Here is a 6,767-nt window from a genome sequence, read left to right as displayed (position 1 = left end):
CTGCGAACGTTGGTCGCGACTAATCGATTTGGACATTTTGTCAACTGTGTGCTTTCCATCATTTATCAAAATACATCCAAAATATTTTTCCTACTATGCAATGAGATACTCATGCATGAAAGGAAGACATTTTTATTTAAGTAAATTAAAGCAAAATAATATCAATCGTAAGAAGAAATACAATATTTACGAGATTAAGAATGGGACATACTATGGCTCAATGCAACTATTTACATCATAGGTCAATACAATACAGGTCTTTGTGATGTGTGTCAGGAACTGGAGACAGTGGAGCATGTTGTAATGAGATGTGTGAGATATCAGCAGAAAACAATATCATATAAAGAAGTAAAAGACATGTGTATTAAAGAATTCACAATGGGTAATATTTTAAATGAACGGACAACAACGGATATGTTAATAATAGCAATAATTATGTTCTTAAAAAGGCCGCGTAAATGAATAGAATTTAACCAGTATCATGCAGATTGTCACACTCCAGTACAGGAGGTGGCGGTATGCACATTTACATTTGGTTTGCAATCCGCCAGTAAACCCACAAAAGAAGAAGAAGAAGACGCCCCCAAACACGGAGAGTGAGACCATAGATAGTGAGACCCCAAAAATCCAAAGGGCTTTGAGGTAATCAGCTTTACATAACTACTTAGTTTTACCGTTTGATTTTGTTTTAATGTCTGAATGTCAGTAACAAGAAAATAACGTTTATATATGAATCTGCATACGCGATGGACATTAGTGATGGGCAGTCCGGCTCTTTCCATTGATTCGGCTCTTTCGGCTCAAGCTCCGGCTCTACATTTTAGTGATGGCAGCCCGGCTCTTTTCATAGATTCGGCTCTTCTGGCTCAGCTCCCTTAGAAGAGCCGGCTCCCCTGCCTGCGTCTGAAGATTCGGCTCTGCTCGTTCGCTACAAAGAATCAGCTCTTAGAGGCTGTTTACACTTGGCATTAACATGCGTTTTCGTCGATCGGATCACAAGTGGATGACGTTAATGCCAGGTGTAAACGGTGTTCAAAACGTTTTGAACGCGTCCACTTTCGACCACTTTCAACCACATTCAGAGGTAGTCGAAACCACTTTCGATCGGATCGCTTTGGAGTTGCGGAACGCAATGTGGTTGAATGCGTTCTAAACAGACTGCAGTCAAGCCAGCCGCCACTCCGAAAAAGACGGTCAAACTAGCCCCCCGTTTTTTTTCTGTGTGCACATAAATGAGACATTACGGTAAATGCACGAGAGGAATGATTTCAAAATAAAAGTTTCTCACTAAATCTGCTGATATTTCTGTTGCATTATGTGTCTGTTATAAGGCATTGCTAGGGTATTATGGTTGGTTGCTAGGCTGTTTCTCTTGCATTCTGTGTGGTTGCTAGGGTTCTATAAGTGGTTGCTAGGCTGTTTCTGTTGCATTCTGTTTGGTTGTTAGGCTGTTTATGTTGCATTATGTGTCTGTTTTAAGTAATTGCTAGGGTATTATGGGTGGTTGCTAGGCTGTTTCTCTTGCATTCTGTGTGGTTGCTAGGGTTCTATAAGTGGTTGCTAGGCTGTTTCTGTTGCATTCTGTTTGGTTGTTAGGCTGTTTATGTTGCATTATGTGTCTGTTTTAAGTAATTGCTAGGGTATTATGGGTGGTTGCTAGGCTGTTTCTCTTGCATTCTGTGTGGTTGCTAGGGTTCTATAAATGGTTGCTAGGCTGTTTCTGTTGCATTATGTGTCTGTTTTAAGTAATTGCCAGGGTATTATGGGTGGTTGTTAGGCTGTTTCTTTTGCATTTTGTGTGGTTGCTAGGGTTCTATAAGTGGTTGCTAGGCTGTTTCTGTTGCATTCTGTTTGGTTGTTAGGCTGTTTATGTTGCATTATGTGTCTGTTTTAAGTAATTGCTAGGGTATTATGGGTGGTTGCTAGGCTGTTTCTCTTGCATTCTGTGTGGTTGCTAGGGTTCTATAAGTGGTTGCTAGGCTGTTTCTGTTGCATTCTGTTTGGTTGTTTGGCTGTTTATGTTGCATTATGTGTCTGTTTTAAGTAATTGCTAGGGTATTATGGGTGGTTGCCAGGCTGTTTCTCTTGCATTCTGTGTGGTTGCTAGGGTTCTATAAATGGTTGCTAAGCTGTTTCTGTTGCATTATGTGTCTGTTTTAAGTAATTGCTAGGGTATTATGGGTGGTTGCTAGGCTGTTTCTCTTGCATTCTGTGTGGTTGCTAGGGTTCTATAAGTGGTTGCTAGGCTGTTTCTGTTGCATTCTGTTTGGATGCTAGGCTGTTTCTGTTGCATTCTGTTTGGTTGCTAGGCTGATTCTGTTGCATTCTGTGTCTGTTTAAAGTCATTGCTAGGGTATTATGAGTGGTTGCGAGGCGGTCTCTCTTGCATTCTGTGTGGTTGCTAGGCTGTTACTAGGGTTGTATGCGTTGTTGCTAGGTTGTTTTTGTTGCATTCTGGTTACTTGCTATGGTATTGCTAGGGCTTTTTAAGTGGTTGCTAGGGTATAGCTTTGGTTTTGTATGCGATTGCTAGACTGTTGCTAGGGTATATGGGTGGTTGCTAGTCTGTTTCTCTTGCATTCTGTGTCTGTTTAAATCGTTGCTAGGGTATTATTGGTGGCTGCTAGGCTGTTTATCTTGCATTCTGTGTGGTTGCTAGGCTGTTACTTGGCTTTTATGCGTGGTTGCTAGGTTGTTTTTGTTGCATTCTGGTTGCTTGCTATGCTATTGCTAGGGCTTTTAAAGTGGTTGCTAGGGTATATCTTTGGTTTTCTATGTGATTGCTAGACTGTTGCTAGGGTATATGGGTGGATGCTAGGCTGTTTCTGTTGCATTCTGTGTCTGTTTTAAGTCATTGCTAGGGTATTATGGGTGGTTTCTAGGTTGTTTCTCTTGCATTCTGTGTGGTTGCTAGGCTGTTGCTAGGGTTTTATGCGTGGTTGCTAGGTTGTTTTTGTTGCATTCTGGTTGATGCTATGCTATTGCTAGGGCTTTTTAAGTGGTTACTAGGGTATAGCTCTGGTTTTCTATGTGATTGCTAGACTGTTGCTAGGGTATATGGGTGGTTGCTAGTCTTTTTCTTTTGCATTCTGTGTCTGTTTATGTCGTTGCTAGGGTATTATTGGTGGCTGCTAGGCTGTTTCCATTGCATTCTGTGTCTGTTAAAAGTCATTGCTAGGGTATTATGGGTGGTTGCTAGGCTGTTTCTCTTGCATTCTGTGTGGTTGCTAGGCTGTTTCTATTGCATTCTGGGTCTGTTTTAATTCATTGCTAGGGTATTATGGGTGGTTGCTAGGCTATTTCTGTTGCATTATGTGTCTGTTTAAGTCGTTGCTAGGGTATTATGGGTGGTTGCTATGATGTTTCTGTTGCATTCTGTGTCTGTTTTAAATCATTGCTAGGGTATTGTGGGTGGTTGCTAGGCTATTTCTATTGTATTGTGTGTCTGTTTTAAATCGTAGCTAGGGATTTATGGGTGGTTGCTAGGCTGTTTTTGTTGCATTCTGGGTCTGTTTTAATTAATTGCTAGGGTATTATGGGTGGTTGCTAGGCTATTTCTATTGCATTATGTGTGGTTGCTATGCTGTTACTAAGGTTTTTTAAATGGTAGCTATGGTATAGCTTTGGTTTTCTCTGTGATTGCTAGACTGTTGCTAAGCTATATGGGTGGTTGCTAGGTTGTTGTTCTGGCATTCTTTGTGGTTGCTAGGGAATTATGGCGGTTGCTAGGCTGTTGCTCTGGGGTTCTGTGTGGTTGCTAAGTTGTTGTTGTGGAATTCTGGTTGGTTGCTATGCTATTGCTCTTGTTTTCTGGGTAATTGCTAGACTGTTGATAGGGTTTTATTGGTTATTGCTAGGCTGTTGTTGAGATATTATGGTGGATGACTATGAAATTGCTAGCATATTAAGGGTGGTTGTTAGGCTGTTGCTGTGACATTCTATGTGATTGCTGGGCTGTTGCTAGGCTACGGTATTTAAATTGGTTGCTAGGATATTGTTATATTTTCTTGGTGATTGCGAAGTTGACCTTTGCTAGGGTATTTTAGGTGGTTTATAAAATTGCTAGGCTGTTCAGGGTAGTTAACACAGAACTGTTATACGTATAATAGAGAGTCAGTGAGTGAATGATAGGTAGTTGCTACAGCATTATGGGTGGCTGTTAGTGTTACTAGTTGCTGGGTTTTTCAGGGGATTGACAGAGCATTGCTATATAGTTGATAGGGTATTTAAATGAGAAGGTTCTAAAATATCCAACACATGCTGTATTTTTATATATTTAGTTAGATGTTAAAGGAACTACCTGTTTCCAAAGAATCATTCCATCTCTGAAAGATGGTACACCATCTCAGGTTGTCACTCATGCCAATCTGATATGGAGTTTGTAAAATATAGCTCTCCAAAATAAACCAAATACACGTTTATTTTTATAAGATCAACTAGGTGCTTAAAGGAAACTACCTGTTTGCACAGAATGATTTTACCCCAGAGTGACAGTATACCATCGGAGGGTGTCACTTACACCGTATCAGGCCAATCTGATATGGAGTTTGTAAAATATAGCTCTCCAAAATAACCTAAATACATGTTTATTTCTATAAAATCAAATAGATGTTTAAAGGAAACTACCTGTTTGCACAAAATAATTTCACTTCAGAGTGACAGTATACCACCTCAAGGTGTCACTCACAAAATATCAGGCCAATCTGATATGGAGTTTATAAATTACAGCTCTCCAAAATATCATAAATACTTGATTGTTTCTATAAGATAAAATAGGTGCTTAAAGGAAACTACCTGTTTGCACAGAATGATTTTACCTCAGAGTGACAGTATACCACCTCAATGTGTCACTCACAACATATCAGGCCAATCTGATATGGAGTTTGTAAAATACAGTTCTCCAAAATAACCCAAATACACGTTTATTTTTATAAGATCAAATAGGTGCTTAAAGGAAACTACCTGTTTGCACAAAATAATTTCACTTCAGAGTGACAGTATACCAACTCAATGTGTCACTCACACCGTATCAGGCCAATCTGATATGGAGTTTGTAAAATACAGCTCTCCAAAATAACCTAAATACATGTTTATTTCTATAAGAACAAATACCTGTTTAAAGGAAACTACCTGTTTGCACAGAATAATTTAACTTCAGAGTGACAGTATACCACCTCAAGATGTCACTCACAAAATATCAGGCCAATCTGATATGGAGTTTATAAATTACAGCTCTCCAAAATATCATAAATACTTGATTGTTTCTATAAGATAAAATAGGTGCTTAAAGGAAACTACCTGTTTGCACAGAATGATTTTACCTCAGAGTGACAGTATACCACCTCAATGTGTCACTCACATTGTATCAGGCCAATCTGATATGGAGTTTGTAAAATACAGTTCTCCAAAATAACCCAAATACACGTTTATTTTTATAAGATCAAATAGGTGCTTAAAGGAAACTACCTGTTTGCACAGAATGATTTTACCCCAGAGTGACAGTATACCATCTGAGGGTGTCACTTACACCGTATCAGGCCAATCTGATATGGAGTTTGTAAAATATAGCTTTCCAAAATAACCTAAATACATGTTTATTTCTATAAGAACAAATGCCTGTTTAAAGGAAACTACCTGTTTGCACAGAATAATTTCACTTCAGAGTGACAGTATACCACCTCAAGGTGTCACTCACAAAATATCAGACCAATCTGATATGGAGTTTGTAAAATACAGCTCTCCAAAATAATCTAAATACACGTTTATTTTTATAAGATCAAATACCTGTTTAAAGAAAACTACCTGTTTGCACAGAATAATTTAACTTCAGAGTGACAGTATACCACCTCAAGGTGTCACTCACAAAATATCAGGCCAATCTGATATGGAGTTTATAAATTACAGCTCTCCAAAATATCATAAATACTTGATTGTTTCTATAAGATAAAATAGGTGCTTAAAGGAAACTACCTGTTTGCACAGAATGATTTTACCTCAGAGTGACAGTATACCACCTCAATGTGTAACTCACACAATATCAAGTCAATCTGATATGGAGTTTGTAAAATACAGCTCTCCAAAATATCATAAATACTTGAGTGTTTCTATAAGATCAAATAGGTGCTTAATGGAAACTACCTGTTTGCACAGAATGATTTTACCTCAGAGTGACAGTAAACCATCTGAAGGTGTCACTTACACTGTATCAGGCCAATCTGATATGGAGTTTGTAAAATATAGCTCTCCAAAATAACCTAAATACATGTTTATTTCTATAAAAACAAATACCTGTTTAAAGGAAACTACTTGTTTGCACAGAATGATTTTACCTCAGAGTGACAGTAAACCATCTGAAGGTGTCACTTACACTGTATCAGGCCAATCTGATATGGAGTTTGTAAATTATAGCTCTCCAAAATAACCTAAATACATGTTTATTTCTATAAGAACAAATACCTGTTTAAAGGAAACTACCTGTTTGCACAAAATAATTTCACTTCAGAGTGACAGTATACCACTTTAATGTGTCACTCACACCGTATCAGGCCAATCTGATATGGAGTTTGTAAGATACAGCTCTCCAAAATAACCTAAATACATGTTTATTTTTAAAAGATCAAATAGGTGCTTAAAGGAAACTACCTGTTTGCACAGAATGATTTTACCCCAGAGTGACAGTATACCATCTGAGGGTGTCACTTACACCGTATCAGGCCAATCTGATATGGAGTTTGTAAAATATAGCTCTCCGAAATAACCTAAATACA

The 6,767-nt window shown here is 38.3% G+C and overlaps 1 protein-coding gene across 1 annotated transcript in view; it reads left to right on the top strand.

The window, feature by feature from the left end:
• The first annotated feature begins 572 nt into the window (after positions 1–572).
• Positions 573–6,767, top strand: part of LOC135771817 (NLR family CARD domain-containing protein 3-like) — a 45,632-nt gene continuing 39,437 nt past the window's right edge. Inside the window, exon 1 of the mRNA XM_065282188.2 lies at positions 573–642. The gene's annotated coding sequence lies outside the window, so the exon portion shown is untranslated. The remainder of the gene's footprint in view (positions 643–6,767) is intronic.

This window comes from Paramisgurnus dabryanus, chromosome 8 (assembly GCF_030506205.2).
Source record: "Paramisgurnus dabryanus chromosome 8, PD_genome_1.1, whole genome shotgun sequence".
Classification (NCBI taxonomy): Eukaryota; Metazoa; Chordata; class Actinopteri; order Cypriniformes; family Cobitidae; genus Paramisgurnus; species Paramisgurnus dabryanus.
Note: the sequence above shows the minus strand (reverse complement) of the source record. Positions and strands in the feature narration are given on the sequence as shown.